We start from the raw sequence: 17952 nt of genomic DNA on the forward strand, positions 1-17952 counted from the left end.
GAGACTTATTTGGATACAGGTGCTAGTGAAAGTTACCTGGAAATCAGTTCAATGCATCTGAGCTAATGGGCAACTTTAACCATTTCACAAAGTGTTGAAACCCAAAAGTAAATAATTTTTTGATAAATGAAGGGAAGTATTCCTAATACATTTTAAGGCATACTTAGTGTATCTGTTAAGATTCGTAAAAAGGACATCTTCTCCAAGTCATCTTATATCAACTTTAAACCTGCCAAGGAGATAGGACGCAGCGGCAATGTGTCTCTGCTCCTGCCTATGTCTAAGGAGGCCACATAGCTTCTGATAGTAGTGTGACCCATCCCCACATCACGAAGATCCTTCTGAGTGTCCTCAACAGCAGGAAGCCACTAATGTCAGCATGGCTCCAGCCACCCTTCTGCAGCCCTGCTCTGTTCCTGCCCGTCATCTCCCTCATTGCGGCAGTTGGTGAGACCTGCTAAATGCAAATGCAGCGGCCGGCTATTTTAAATCCGCTCCCCTACCATATACAGTAGTTCTGTACACCTGGCATTTACCCATGACAAACCATGTTAACCCCATAGCAACAAGAATTTACCCCTGGCAGAGCATGTTAACCCCATTGGCAATGAGCATGGTAACCCCTGGCATAAAGCATAAAACCCATAGCAATGAGCATGTAGGTAAGCGGAACTTATGTGGCATAATATGTAATTACAGCATGTGGTATTATATGTAATAGGCATTACAGTGTGTGGCATTTTGTGTAATGAGCATTATGGTGCGCAGTGTCCCTATTATTAGTATATCTGGCTCCTACTTTTTCATCCTGACTCCTAGATGTTAAAGACATTTGTCGAGCACTGTATTAGTGGGACTAATAATGCTTGTCTATATTAAATGAACTTATACTGGTGCTGTAATTCTTTAAGAAAATACATAGATGTTAAAGCTGAAACTTGTACTTAAACTATGTGGCCTAATTAAACATAAAATTTTGAAAGTGGTTATTCAAAAACACCCACAAAGTGCCCAGGGGAATGACAGACATTAGAGAAAAAAAGTTCACATGTAAGAAAACATATTATTAAATGGGTGCAGTTTCATTAGCATTGAGTAAATACTTGCCAATGTGAGAAACAAATGCAGCAAAGCTTTTAAACAATGGCGGTTGTACACTAGAGTGGCGCTGGGACAATAGAGGACATGTATTATATTGTGCAATGAATATGAAATAAGCTGCCTAGAGGGCTGTTGAGTCATACTTATAGACTTGCTATTACCTGCTTAAAATAGTTTTATATTCTATCTTATATTTCTTCACTCTAAATGGAAGTTAGCATACATTTTTTAGAGGACAAACACCACAGTTGCCAATATTTTAGAATGGTCTTCAGGTACACTTTTACATTTTAAAGGAGTCAGTCACTTTCAATAAATATTAAGCTATAAAGCAATGTGACAAATTGGACAGCTCTATTTTTCAACAGAGAGAAAAAGGAACATTTCCAAATGCCCAGACTTTGATAATTAGGGGCATGTGCCAACTACTTCCACATTTAATTATGTGGAGTCAAGACTACGAAGATTTGCAAATTGGAATACACATACTATGACCATCATCACAGGAGCACTCCACAGTGTTTCCCAAATTCAAAGCAGAGTTCCAGATAAGAAAAATCAAATTATTCTGGAACAAAAGATTATAGTTCCCTATACACTCACTTCAATATTGGTACCAACAAAGCCAAACATTTGCTCTGCATTCACTTCACAGCTGTAAAACTGCTGTTTTCTGCTATCATGAGAGGCATCAATATATTTTGATAAAAGAAAAGTATGTTTCTTTCTCTAATACCCCCCATCACATACCAAAAATTATCCTGGGTCGGACCCAAGTTGCTATGTGCAACCTCTCCACTGCATAACCCAGGTCGACCAAACAGGCATTTCGACGTGGGTTATAAGAAGGGTTAAACCCAGCTTGCCCTCTATATAATCGATTTTTGATGTGAAAGGGGTATCAGTTCAAATAAAATAAATGCCATTTCTGTTCCATTATACAGTAGTTCTAGCATGACAAAAAAAGTGCAATATGGATGCTTGATACCTAAATGCATAGATTGATAGCATCAATCCACCTTATCAGATCTGATTGTTTTACCCTCACACTCTACTATGCAAACTTTTTGGTGAACATTCAAGATGAGGTACTCTATCATAATTCCCAACAATTGTGGAAATTTAGTAAGATGGGAGTATTTCAGATATGATGTTTCTATGGGCAACCCATCAGCTTTTATCTATCATGTTCTAGAAGGTGCTAAATACATAAGAAGAACATTATGATTAATTGCCCCTAAATTTACTTAAAAATATCCCTTAAGGAGATTGCAATGTATGCCACAAAAAAAGGGGTATGGTAACATAACGCGCCATGTAATTTACGTTGTGCTGTTTAAGTGAAAGGCAGCCTACAAAACCATACCCCTGGGGCCCCAAATTACACCATTAAAATTCTGGGTGAACCAGATGTAGTTACTACCACATATATCCCAATTTCTTTCAATCTACTGTGGATGGCCCTTAGAACTATTCAAACAAAAATTTGAAAATTTGGAAGGCTACGAAGCATATGCGTTTTAGGTTTAAAAATTGCTGAAATGACTAGAGGAGACAAATACTGCTATTATGTTATTATGGGCATAGACTTGGCATAAGAGAACAAAAAAAAATGCACCTAATACTGTATACCTGCAGAAAAAGGCTGAGACATTAGAAAAAGGCTGAGACATTTGCACATTCTGAAGCTTCAATCTCTTTTCCCTTTCCTTTCAGGAAACACATGCAAAATAATATATTATTTTTTCTTAAGCAGGAAAATGTGAAGTATGTCCATGCAAATTAGATTGAACCTAACATGTATAACGCTCTCCAAGTAACAGGTTGCTCAAATACTCCATGGCCATAGATTATTTTGTATGTTTCAGGTTCATTCATACAACATTGGGGTCTATTATAAATGCAGTACAAGTCTTTTCTCGAGCTGTTTAGTTGGAGAAAGCATAAATCTCTGTATCTCCATATACATTAAGTGAAAAGTGTATAAGAAAAAGTTCTCATATTTTTCCTTGTGCCTCTTATGTTCCTGCAGCCCTCATAGTTTGCAATGGGAAGAGGTGCAGGTCAGCAATATATAGAGATGAGAAAAGCTTTCCTTCACTCATAAAGCCATCGCTTGAAATATGCTTACCGAGCTGGGGAAAGAAGCGAAGACCCTGCTTCTCTCCACAGCGCGTGGCTCAGCGCCACCCCAGGTCAGTCATTACAGAGCGATGTCTGATGGTAGCTTGAGTGTGTGTGTGACATCCATTATGCACACGAGCACTAGCCTTCAGACATATACCATATAGCAGTCTTGGACAAGCATAAATAATGGTAGCCATGGTATTTGCTGCCAAACAGAACAATTGAATTGTTCGATTCCGCAGGGTCCTTTGGATATAAATAAGAACCACTTTATTTTTAAATAATGATAAATATTTCTTGGTTGGTAACACTAAATAATAAAATGGTAGAACATGTAGCCAATGTTCTTGCTTTGAAAAGCAAATGTTTCCAAGTTATCTAATAATAAAGACACATTCAGCTAAGTGCATGTTTAGTATTATTTTAGATCACGCATACCTGAAACCTTGTGACTAGCAATCAAACAATGCAATATCATCAGCTGATCGTCACTTGACTTTGAGAGTCACCATTTAGTAAACTACAGGAATAAAAAAATAAAAAAACTCTACTAAAGGACAGAATGAACCTTTGAAAGAAACCTCCTGCCAAATACTGCTCTCATTCACATTTCTGCCAGAGCCTACTAGTATGAGCAAGCTCAGCAAGGTGTATTTCTTGCCCAACTCACTACGAAACAAGTTCCCCAGTCACATGCAGCACTGAAAGTCATACCTCAACTATTTATTTAATGATATTCATTGGAATTATCTAATAATTATAATTCTTTTACGTGTAAGTACCCGATGACTATGCAGGGAAAGGTCTAAACATGGTCATGTTATTTATTGGAACATGCTAAATAATTTCATATAGTGGTCAGCTCTGAACACTAAACAAAAAGCATAAAAAACGTATTTGGTCATAGACAGTGAACTCTGTGTGGCTGATGTAGAATTACAAATGCAGACAATGGGCCTAATTCAGCTTCAGTTGTAGTTTTGCAAAGATTGGCAAAACTACAACTGATCCCTCTAGCATGCGGGGAGGTGGGGGTGGGGGGCTGTGTAGCAAAGCAGATAAAAGGCTGCATAGCACAGCCATCTTTTAGGTTGTAGTGGAATTGTGTGAAGTCACAAAGATGTTGTGCCCCCCCTTCCCTTTCAAATGGTCCAAGTCTGCATGGAGCCGATGCTCCATGCTGGGCTTCAGTCTGCAGTTGCATTTTTCTCAATGTATCCGCAGTTTCAGGGCTTGCGCATGTGCACTCTGGTTGGATTGCTGGAGTGTGTTTTCCTATCTGTCTCTAGATGTACAGCTCATCATCACCAATGATGTTTTACAGACCAAGCCGCCTGTTCCCTGTCGCAACCCACGAGGTTAAACCTTGTATTGATGATACCATCAATGATTAACCCACTGACGACCATTCCTATATCTTATACATACTGATGGAACATTTATACTTTACATAAATTGAAAGAATCACAGTAATTTAAGCAAGTTCAAAATCTGCAAAAAAAAAGTCTCACTATACCGGGGTTATAAAAAACATATCTAAATTTTTTTAAATTATGTCCAGTTATCCATCAACAACCTGCTGATGAAATTCCCAGGACAAGCCAGCTTAACTTGGGTCCTTTCTCCATGTGTCCAAATTCATGTGTCCTTGAACCTGATTGAAGCTCCAGCATTTTTGACCCAGGTTGAACCCGGGTCAAAAATGTTGCGCTGCATACCACTTGGGGTGCCTTATAAATAAAATATAATAATAACCCTTTACATACAGAAAAGACTCGGGTTTAGTCGACTTGCACCGGTAATTTACTGGGCAAAAACTGTGTGTGAAAAGGGTATTTATTGACAGCATTACATTTCTATTACGATTTATTCAAATGCAAAACCCACTAAGCATACACTGTTATTAATCCTTACATTCATTTTTGGGGAAGTGCTGCACTTGTCTGAAAAATATTTATGGCTATAAAATGGATTTTATTTTGCCTCTGGGTATACAATTATCATGCCTACAAGTATTGGTTTGAAAAATAATTTAGCTTATAAACTGATGTATTGGTTCCACAGTCTGATAGAAAGACTATTAAAGCAGAACAAGGATAACATTGCTAAGTGATAACACTAATGTGTGTGAATAATCCAAACAGATCCCCGTCTCTTTTTAACAAACCAGGAGTTCACTCTTGGCAGTTATTGTGGGTTTCCTTTTAGATGCTTGTGGGATGAGTGTGCTGACCACATCCACATTCTCAGATACATTAAAGATCCCCTAACCAAACTGCCTTCAAAAAAAGCAGGAACTGACTCATTTCATAGAAGCCAGCAACACAAGGTTTAGACAAATGTTGCTTAAGTCATGACAGTGGTGGCACTAATCACAAGACCGAGGCCCAAGCTTTCACATGTCTACTTGCTGATACATTTACACATAATATAAATATCATGAGCTGGCTCCCAGTCTTCTGCCTTCAGAGGATACCTTTTGTCTTGTATCTAACTATTGTTGGAATATTACTGACTTATGCCTGGTACACACCCAGACGATGGTGCTTGTGAGTTGGTCGTCACAGGAATGTACGACCTGCTCACGAGCTGACGTCGCCGCCGACCTGCCGCGAAAATGCCCCTAATGTGATCGCCATCCCCCACCCACTACAATGGTCCTTTCTGAAATCCTATCTGCAGCAGGTAGGATCTCAGAAAAGACCGACCGACCCGCGGGGCCGCGCATCGGATCGGGATCGCATCAAAAGGGCAGCAAAATGGCCCAAAACATGGCCGATTTACATACAACCGGTCGAGATTGTATCTAAATTGGCTCGTTTGGGGCCATATAGTCCTGGTGTGTTACACATACTTTTCACTTTTCAGTTCCTCCAACAGGTATATTCTCCAAAAACCAGACAGTTTATCACTTCACCGAGCTTAATAAATCTGCCCCTCAGTTCCTTCAACAGGTATAGTCTCTATCGATGGGACAGATGTATTAAGCCTGGAGAAGAGCTAAACTGGAGATAAAGTGCAGATAAAGTAAAAGGAGATAAAGCACCAGCCAATCAGCTGTGTTTGAAAATGACAGCTGGGAGTTGATTGGTTGGTGCTTTAACTCCTTTCACTTTATCTCCAGTTTATCTCTTCTCCAGGCTTAATACATCCAATCCATCACATGTGAAAGGACCGCCTGTGATGTATCAAATGTGACCCTGTCGCCTGGGATGGTCACAGGAGGCTTGCAGGTGATCGGCTGGCCATACACTGCTGCAAGAGATCGCAGTAGTCTATGGCCAGCTTCACTGAGTAACATGAAGCTTTCAGTCTTTACCAATTTTACCATTCTTTCTAACATTTAATACATGAATGCCTATCAAGTTTTTACATATTCAAAAGCATACAGAAAAACAACCCTGGTCAAGAACAGCATAACGCTGAGATTCAAAGCCACCACACCCGACGGAGTAGTCATCTTGATTCACAGGATAGGCATTCTGTGTGTAACAAGCAAGTCTGTGGTTCACAGTACATGGTCAGCAATTACCACTAAAGCAGGTCTCTTGGCCACATTTATCTCTTGATATGTATGTGCTGAGCTTTAAATGAGTTGAAAATGGGGAGAACATTTGTCAACATTTAACAATAAGAAAACAAAGTATAAAACAATGCTTATGATGTCTTAATTATGATCTTTTAGAGTTTAACAATGCAAATAAAACTAATTAGTTAGATAATGCTGTCTAATTTATGTTGATTAAATACATTTTATGCAATGATACCCCATATCTCTGTTTTGCATGCAGCATGACTAGATCATAGGTCAAGCTACGCAGGCAGCACCTCTGCCGCCAGAACCCTCCTAGCCATACTGACCTGGGTCTGCGAACCCCGCCGACTGCCTCCCAGGCTTCCATATGACCTGCGACACCCACTGACCACTGCAAAGCTTCTGCCTGCCCCGCTCCCCCTCGTAAATAAATGTGGGGCATTGCAATGCTTTTGCCTGCCCCGCTCCCCCGCATAAATAAATGTGGGGGGCATTTTCTTTTAGGGATGCCAATCCTGGGATCCCAGGAATCCTGGGATTGAGCATTTTTCAATACCAATTCCAGGGATTGAAAAAGTTGGCATCCCTACATGCACTACTCATTTGAGCTTGGGATACGGAAAAAAAAAAATATTATTCCATTGGGGAAAAACAAGCAAGTGCATTGATATCGATAAGGGAAATGATATTTCCTTAATAATAAGCGCTGGTGGAAAGATTATTTCACTTTTATATTAACTTTGTCTTATTTGGGTGCTGAAGAAACAAGCTTGAATGCATCTTACCTAGCAGCTTGTTATTTGTACACTGTGGTGAATGCTATCTATTTCATATAGATTAGGGGTGGCCAAACCAATCCTTGAGATCTACCAACGGTCCACATTTTCCAAATCACCTAGCTGGTGCACTGCTGTAGTTTTTACTAACTGTCACATTTTCAAACCTACTGCATTAATCCCAACTATAGATCCATGGGTTGCCTGAAAAACATGAACTGTTGGTAGATCTTGAGGACAGGTTGGGCCACCCCTGATGTAGATAATGCTATTCTGACCAAAGCCGAAAGACTCCACTCAAAAAATTTCCCACAATAACCCTTACACTTTCCTGGCAGGAGATATTTCTGTCTTACCCATCGCAACCTGACTCATTTTCATAAGCCTGTAATTAGTCAGCTACACTGGCCACACCGGAGTTACCTTTCTGTAGTTTCTTGGATAAGCATTTTACAGTATTTGTTGTATGTTATATGAGGGGACAAAATCAGTCACCAAGAATTAATATGTAATGCAATATGTAAAAACAAATGTACTAATAGATTGAATAAAAGAGTCCTAGAAAGTGTAAGAATATTAAAATTTATTTTTTCAGTATTGTTTAAAACAAAGATAGGATTTACGAGGTTGGTTGCATTGTCTGCCCTTACCTTACTGCATGTACGCTTTGCTTGATATTACTGGTTTCAATGATCCCTATAGACATCTACGGTACAATAGAGCAGTGCAAATATCCAGTTATATTAGTACAGGCCAGACTTATATCATATGTTTGTTTGGTTTTCTGGTGACATTTCTGCAGCTATGGTATTACTGGCCACAAAAGCACTGATTCTATTTTAAATAAATTAAAACTAAAATAAGCTGAATCATCTGAGAAAGATTGTGCACAGAAAGTAGGGAGTTTGACTGGGGCAGTACACCTGTCACACCGTAATGCATGTGTCCTGGGGCGAGCTCAGGGAGGATCGAAACCTCCCGTGGAGCAGAAGGGCTGCAACTTTCAGTTGGTTGTGATTTATGTATTTTATTTCCCTCCCACCACACAATAGCACCCAGTCTTGGAAAAGTTCAGTAAAGCCAGGTTACCAATCAGCCACCACCAGGGAGAAAGCAACCAACAAGACCTCTTGGGTATTATCACAGACACACAGGGGAATTGAGATGCCATAATTAAGGTTACTGATATATTTGCTGCATTAACCGGACAGTGGTTTTGGCAGAAAACAAATCCTATGTTTACTATAACAGAGCTCTACACAATATCACCTACAGGGGACATTGGAGTTTGTAAATCTACTCAAGATATGAAAATAAAACCCTATTAATACTGTAACTATCACAAAATACAGTTACAATGTATATTTTAAAGAATAAATAAACAATGAAAACTATATAATTGCAAAACTACATGTTAATTATTAAAGAATAAAAGGCTAGAAATAAGCTCTGAACTCGCTGCATTTTACAAACTATCTGAACCCCAACGCTGACAGTCCCCTCTGTGGACAGATCTTGCAGTTCCCAGCAGCTGTGCAGGGAATGCATAGAAAACTTTGAGCCCTTAACCCCTTCACTGGTAATACTGAGAATTTTTTGGGCTATGCCTTAATGCCCAAACTGGCAAACCCGGAAAATTCTGGGCATTGCCAGTGTTTAACGCCGGGCAGTGCTGCTGAGTTCCTCGCTGAACTCAGGTGGGCAGCGCTGAAGCCGGGTTTGCCCAGACTGGCAAACCCGGAAAATTCTCCAGATTGCCAGTGTTTCGCCTAGCTCCCTCTCCTCCACAGTGCCTTCACCTCACCCTGCCCTCCCCCCCCAGCTGTTCTATTACAGCCTGCGTCGCCGGCTCATGACAAGCCGAATTGCCGCATGCAGGGACGGGGTGCCAGGGTGCAGGGACGGGCAGCGGCTGATGGACGGTTCAACAGCGCTGCCCAGACCTGGGGACACAGTGGTGTTTTTTTTCCCCCAGAAAAAACTCGTCCAGTAGGAAGCGCTCCATAAAAAAAAACACCACTGAAGGGGTTACAGATGCTTCAGCCACATGTGACTAAAGCCCCATACACACTAGATGAATATGGGCACCATTGATAGAGTACATTATATTGGTGGTGCCGCTAGTCAAACAATACAGTGTGTACACACTGTACGATATCAAAAAATGATATCGTTCAGTGATGTCACCCAGACTCACTGAACATGTGGATCGACCTGTATGTTTAGAATAAGGGGGGAGATCATTAACGATGCGCGGGGGCACGCATCATTAGTGATATCGATTGTACACATTAGACTTTAAAAAAAAAAAGATCACTCAAAAGGGCCCTTATCTTTTCACTTTTTGTTTAGAGTGTATGGGGCTTTAGATGACGTGCCTGGTTGTTTGCACACAGGATGTGTTTGCCATTAGCATGTAGATGGAATAGCGGGCTATTCAAATATGAGTATACACAGAGATCGCAGCTGATGTCATGCATTTCCTGAACCAAAGAGAGTCCTGAAGCAAACCTACCCTTGTGGCCTGTTTATTTGCATTCTCATCCAAGCAAGGTAGATAGAACTGTGCGAATAAGGCCCAAAACTTTTAATAAATGTACTAAGAGCAATTGTATCTACATAGTTAAAAAGAACACTTCAGTTGTCAACTTTATGCTGGGTACACACCAGGACGACTAGGGCCCGATCCCCACAATCTAGATCCAATTCCGATCAATTGGATGTAGATTGTGTGCTGATTGGGCCCTTTTCTGACCTGCTGTGGACCGATACCGATCCGATGCGCAGTCCCGCGGGTCGGTCGGTCGTTATTGAGATCCTACCTGCTGCAGGTAGGATCTCAATGACGACCATACAGCCGGGTGCGGGTCGCCATCGGATCGGACCCGCTCACGGTGCACATCGTGAGCGGGTCGTGCCCCCCCGCGTCACCGTGAGCGGGTCGGACGAGACACTGACGACCCGCTCACGATGTGCATCGTGAGCGGGTCGTCCTGGTGTGTACCCCGCATTAGAAACAGATAGGACTCCTCTAAGTCTTTTTTCTTTTTTTAAACCTTACATAGACGTAACCATATAACAACATTTACTAATGGTGGGGTAAATGGTTCAAGAATACTTTATCAATTACACGACATCTATTGGGTTATTTTGGTTTACTCCTTCTGGCAAATTCCTTCTTAGATGGACAAAACCATGTGCACTGCAGGGGGGCAGAAAATGTGCAGAGAGAATTAGATTTGGGTGAGTTATTTTGTTTCTGTGCAGGGAAAATACTGACTGCTTTATTTTTACACTGCAATATAGATCTCACTTTGAACCCCACCCAAATCTAATTCTCTCTGTACATTTTACATCTACCCCACCTGCAGTGCACATGGTTTTGCCCATCTAAGACGGAATTTGCCAGAAGGAGTGAATCAGAATAACCCCCCTAGTCTGCAAGTAGTTGAATCTTTAATGAAGACTATGTAATTCAAAATGTAGGAGCCAGTCACACAAACTATTGCTGGGCCATAGGTGTTTCTATAATAGCAGCAAGGTGTGTATTGCATGTGGAGGGCACACACCACACACCCTGCACCCATACTTACCCCTCCAGAGTCTTGTGGCGGCAGTGCAGATAGAAACCACTTAGAAAATGGCTGCAGCAGCTGTTTCCAAATAATTTTGCGTTAACACACAGGGGATGTCACCGTGAACAAGGCACGGGCATCATGTTCCCTGGAGACCTGCGCATCAATGCTTGATTTAATTTTGCTGGATATATTCAGACTTGCAAAAGTGAGAAAAATTGCTTACAACAACTGTATTTTTGCTTAGTATCCTTATTGGGCATTTAAATTGTCAAACAGCCAGTAGCATGTATAACCATGGCGTTTACCAAGTGTAGGCTTATTGCCTTTACTCCATATTTGTGTACTCCTGGAATGTCTGGGAGATTAGGTATATCCAGAATGTTTGGGAGACTCCTGAATTTTGAAGAGTTTATCCACCTCATAGGATACTACATCCTTCCCAATTCACCAGTGAAGTTGGCGTCCTGGAAGACTAATGATGTATTTACAGCAAATGTCAACATTGTGGTCCTGCACCAAGATATCCCCATTGAGAGAAGCTTGATGATGCCACAACTCATCCTCTAATGTCCATTGCCTTTAGTATCTCCAGAATTGGTGGAATTTAAATAAGAATAGACTACATGATCCCATGTTAACTAAGACACTGCACTAAAACTGCACAGACCACACTTTCAGGTATAATACTGGAATAACAGTGATTAGGGACAAGGACACTCAGAGGATTAGTGTAATGATTTAGGGACAGGAGTCTTTTTAAAGGTGTGTCTGATTAGTATCGGACTACCTTTTTGTATTCTATATTCTGATGATTCATGTAAGCCCTATTTACTATTATATAATTAATTATTATTTAATTATATAAAAGTGTAGCCCTATTTACTAGCCTCAATGACATTGTGAAAATACTCAAAGCAGCTAATGTTGGCATTGTGGGGAGCTAGCTGAAGTAATTCCATTAATGATTATAGGAAAAGTGTTGTGCTATAACAACACAAGTGTGGTGTCAAATGCATCACCATATGAACCTCAGTTCTCACATTAAGGGGGGTATTCAATGTCTGACAATATTTCTGACAGAGGAAATATCGTCAGTTAAGGTATTCAATCCCGGCCGGGACTCGCCTGCTACAGACCCGCCATCCCTGTGGAAGCGGGTCTGTATTGTCAGAAACAGTCATGGATTGTCGAATCCATGCCATTTTTCGCCAATCCTCTGACTGTCTGACATTTGACAGCTAGAACATTGAATTCCGGCTGCCGCATTACAGTCGAGAGAAACAAAAACAGCCTGGGATTCCGACTGTCGGGACGGTCTGACAGTCGGAATCCCGGATTGAATACCCCCCTCAACCGGTTATAGATAATGTGACTTCTGGCACCAGAACAGTAGACATAAGGGTCAAGGTTTGTAGCATGTTATATGTCACTGCAGTGACACATAACATGCTATAAACTAAAACCAGCTAAGGTAGTTCTAGTATTGTCTGCACACCGGTCTACTGGTCTACTCACTGTACTGTTCTTCTGAACACGTGACCTCGTCTACGGTTCACCTCTTATCATCCACCTACATACAGTGAAATACTTTTTTAGTGACTAAGCTATAAATCCTATCACTGTAAGAACAAAGTTGGAAACAGATTACAGCAAGACAAAGTATAACAAAATAAAACACATTCCTTTGAAGTTTATATTTAGCTTGTAAATCAGCACGCAACCTAGGTATTTTCTTTTTTTTCTTTTAAAGAGTTCTTATAGTTATGTTCAGGAGGGAGATTTTGCTATTCAGAATGTTTTGGCTGCCTTAGCACAATACATATACTCCTGCAAACACCTCAGTAGAGCTGACAAGCTTCTCCTGGACACAGCACATGGTTAAGCTATACTTTGTACACGTACAGGGCAATCCCACACATTTTCCACAGCAGCACACATTACATCACCAGTGTGACATTTCAAGTCAGTCGTCACAAGAATTAGTCAGAGTGCTTAGGATATTTGGGATATTTCGACTGTAGGATGCGCCATAGCTAGTTCATGTAGGAAGGACTGAGGATATGACGTTACTTACATAAGATCATACACGGTCATGTCATTAGATTGTGCAGTACTTTCTTTCGCATATCAGCATACCATCTGCCTTACTGATACAATGAGGCAATTTCTTCCAATTTTCTGCATCTGAAAAACAGTATGGCGCAAAAAATCAGCACTTTGTTCTAAAGTCACATTTGAGGCCACAGTGATTTCAAACACTGTTGTTTTAATATCACAGATAAACCTGAGCCAGTCATGCACTCTGCTAATAAAGTACTGCCACACCTATCCAAGGAGAAAAATGCAAAAACTCTGGTTTGTTAAGGGACATTGCTCCTGAAACTGTTTCTTATCAGTGTCGGTTCTACACAAGGAAAAGTTTACAATTTAGATCTAAAGTATGCCATAAAGAAGTGAGGAGTGCTAAGTTTACAACCCTGTGAGGAAAAATCCTTTAGGACTTGAGGAGACATCATCAAAGCAAAATATTATACTGTATCAGACACACACACATATAATAAAAACAACAGCATGTGTGCATAGAACAGGATAGATAAATATTTAATGACACTGTAAATAATTAATGTGATGCAAATAGGACTAAATGCCGCTGACCATTATCTAACAGTATAGTAACATAAAAAGGTAAAACAATTTTGGGGAAAAACAAAGTGAAGATGAAAATCACAAACAATGCCAATTAAAATATGGTAAATATAATAAGTGTTCATTTACAATTTAACATTTTAGTTGAAGTATAATGTTGAACTTGCAATTAAGGTAAGTCAAATATTTCTATTATTACAGTGATGTTTGAACACTATTGTTAAATAAATGAACTCATGTATCTATATCATTAAAAAAAGGTCTAATATTTCTTTCAGAAAGTTATAATACATGACCAGCAAAACAAATATGTTAAACATGCATCATTGTCCTTTCATTTTTTCTATTAGTAACTATGTTAAAAATGTATATACAGTACATTTATGCACTCTGAGAAAGATGCTAATGAAAAACACATTTGCCTTACAATACACTCACGTATAATAGATTTAAGATGTTCATACTGAATTTCTGCTTCTGTTAAAAAAAAAAAACTCCTTCTTTAGTACTAAGAGAAAGCTGTAATATATTGAAAGCTAAAAATCCTTTGGTTTTGCTTCAAAATCCAGACTGTTAAAAAGGATGAGCCTAAAGTTCTTCACTGTTTATTCAGCAGACAATCCTAGGATTTATCAAGCTGTAGAAAACAACATCCCAGTTCCTCTGTGCCTCCAAAAGAATGTACTTTCTATCAACGTAATTGATCAATCCAGAGGTTCCCATTCAGCTTTGCTAGAGCAGTGTGTCAGAAAGGCAGAAGTGAGAAAGCATAGTAAGACTCAAGTGCTTGGAGTCTTATAGAGTACCGCCAATTAATAGCTGACCAATCACATGCAGTTGCCTGTTGGGTACAAGTAATCACTGAAAAAAAGGGCAGTCCCATCTGAATCAAAGAAGTTCTGAATTACTGAGGTTACACAAAGGACGCTCATTCAGAAAAAATAGGCAGTGCTCTAGAGCTGAAAACGCCCAGGGTGAAACTGCAAGTACTTTACATACTGGAAATAGGGACACAGATAATGTGCATTCAGCAGCAGCACATAGTTTAACAGGAAAAGTGTCTAACATATAATGTACTTAATGTGCAAAATAGTAGAGTACTAACAAAAGCAACAACAAATGTCTGCATGGGGTAAACAAAATTAAGAAAAAAGTCCAGTGAACATAATAGTCCAGTGAACATAATACTTATTATTAGATTTATTTTTGGTTTTAATAGTGTTACTTTATGCAAACCTTAAAACACAAAACGTTATCCAGGTATGTTGTAATAATAATCCCTGCTGTACTTAAACATGCCACTTTATTGCTGCTGCTGGTTGTGCATCTTTTTTCCACTTGTCAACAAAGAGTACGGATGTGGGGCAGTACTGATGTGTAATGGTTAGCATTACTGCCTCACAGCGCTGAAGTCATGGGTTCAATTCCCACCATGACTCTAACTGTGCAGAGATTGTATATTCTCCCCGTACTTGCGTGGGTTCCTCCGGGTACTCCGGTTTCCTCCCACATTCCAAAAATGTGCTGGTAGGTTAACTGGCTCCTAACAAATTAACCCTAGAATGTCTGTGTGCGTGTACATTTGGTAGGGAATATAGATTGTAAGCTTCACTGGGGCAGGGACTGATGTGACTGTTCAACTATACTTTGTAAAGAGCTGCGCAATATGTGTGCACTATATAAGAAACTGTTAATAATAGTAATAATAATAATAAAAGAGGTGGTCGGTTTTCGTACACACTTCAGATGACGTAAAAGTAGATCTATATATGAATAGCAGAAGAATTTCATAAGGGACATATTTCTATAATGCCGTTGTTTGAGCATACCAAATTAAAGATCTTGGTCCGCAGAAAAATAGTGGCGTTGTAATTGGTTGCTCCAAATGAGAGACATGTTTTCAGGTGCTGCGAAACCCTTGAAGCGGCATATAAATAAAAGATAATAATAATGTGGACAAACGTCTGCCTGCCAATTACCATTGTGCCCTTGGAAATGTGACTCTCCCTGTGCACCTGCTGGCTGACCTGGAACATGTTACCTGCTGGGTGGTATGGAAGCTGTGACAGTTATTTGCAGCCACCCACTAAGCAGGGATTTTTTTTTAAATTCAACTCCTAAGGGGATGAAAGGAGGTAAAATGTTCCACCCTGCAAGCCTTTGCTGAAACCGAGACATTAGCAAGTAGAAGCATTAATTGACTAGTAACATTTTATGACCACCAATGTTTGAAGTTTAGGGAAGTTTCCCATTTGTAACTGCTATGTAAGAGATCAGATTGAAAAGCAAAAATGTAATGATTATTTTGTGAAGGTGCCCATGCGCACTCCAGCGGGCATCGCACAGTACAAAAAGTATGTGCTGCACATCATTTTTGGACTGCTTTCGGATCGAATTGCACGCATATTGCATGCAAAACGCATGCCGTGTGATGCAATGCGAACTAGCCCATAACGCATGCGACTCTCGCAGCGTGTATGGGCACCTTAAAACCATTAGTTGAAAATACATAGTGAACTGTATTTAAGACTTTAAATAAATATAAGCCAAATGATCAAAATGGCCCATGCAAGAAGTAGCAAAATAAAGCTAAAATAATATAGTACAAATAACCATATTTTTTTTCTAATTGAAGTAAGAAATATCACAAAACAATTTAGAACTGGACAAATAAAATGTGTTTTTCTACTGTATCCTGTTTAAAACCTCATTATGGTAACCAAAACGTGTTAACATCGTAAGCATAACTGTAAACATTTAATAAAAGAGATGATAAAAAAGGGTAATCTCAACTCCACATCACATCAAATGGCTGTATTTTCAAAAATAATAAACCATCTACATCAATAATTATAAATAGAACATGACCAAAGAATGCTAAAGAAATACAAATACATCCTATTTCACATGCATGCAAATAAAAGTAAGGCATTGTTCCTAAAAGATCTAGTATTGTTTAAATTCACTACTTAATATATATCTATCCAAATTTGGATACCATTGTCATTAGGTCAATAGCCATGTTAAGGTCCATACACACTGGGCAACTATGCCCAGCGTGTATGGACAGCGATGATCACTATCATCGCTGCGGGGAAAGCCGCTCAGTGCATACACACTGAGCGGCTTTCCCCCTGCCCGGCGCCAACGGAGGGGGAGGACAGTGTTGCATAGCAGAGCGCTTGTTAGAATAATATAAAATGATATTACAAGACGGTTCTCTGTGTTTTTAAACTTTACACTGTTGTTTGACATGTGCAGAACTCAGGTGCACCCATTTGAGCAATTAAGCCACTGCTGCTATATATATCAGATTCAGACCCTTATTCCACACTTTTTCCTGAAGAAGCCAGACGCAAACATCCGGGAAAACGCCTTGAGCTGATCCAATTGCCTGGGTTATCCATCCTTAATGTGACCTGTCCTTTCTCCCATAGACGTTAAGACTCCTATTTGAACTGGACATTTGCTTTATTGGGTTTTCTGCATTATCCCTAATTCCAGCTGCAAGGACGAAAACAAACACGCCAAATCGGGAGGCCTGAGCCCTTGCAAATATAGGGCAATCAAGGACATTGCTGTCACCCCCACTGGACATTGTCCAGACGATACCCAAGGATGGTAACAAATTATATTTATACCTATCATCTATAATGCTCCAACAAATGGAGATCTCATTTCCACAACATCCCTGATATACTTTACCAATTGCTCATTTTTTATGTATATTTATTTTTATGTATTATGTGATAGATGTCCATCACTTATGTTATTAATTAAATACTAATTGTTGAGAACCGTCTTGTCACATTATTGGAAGCAGCTAGCGCTGGCACATTTCTTGTTCCTTGTGCAACAGACCTATTTGCATGTGATCATATATATTTTTTTTTCCAATGTTCTTACAAGAATGTTCACGATAGTCATCAGTACTTTGTAAAAAATTAAAAAAATGTTGAGATGTTGAGACATTTTTATTAGGAATCAAAAATTACAACTATGAAGCTTATCATACGTTATAACATGTATAAAGCATGGAATTTTAATGTGGTAAAAATTTCTAACTGACTCTATACATTGGTGACTAATAACAAAAGAATGTGAAATGTGTACTTTGGTATTGTATCAATAAAGAGGCACACCTCACACAAAAATGTTTGAAGCAATAAACTGACACATCAAAGCAAGT

General features: G+C 39.6%; 1 long non-coding RNA gene across 1 annotated transcript in view; it reads right to left on the bottom strand.

Moving 5' to 3' along the window:
• LOC146058806 (uncharacterized) overlaps positions 1-17952 on the bottom strand; it is a 153172-nt gene that overhangs the window by 40790 nt on the left and 94430 nt on the right. The window contains exon 3 of the long non-coding RNA XR_014469968.1: positions 13192-13301. This is a non-coding gene — a long non-coding RNA (uncharacterized LOC146058806). The remainder of the gene's footprint in view (positions 1-13191; positions 13302-17952) is intronic.

Source organism: Crinia signifera, chromosome 2, assembly GCF_055691185.1.
Source record: "Crinia signifera chromosome 2, ASM5569118v1, whole genome shotgun sequence".
Lineage (NCBI taxonomy): Eukaryota > Metazoa > Chordata > Amphibia > Anura > Myobatrachidae > Crinia > Crinia signifera.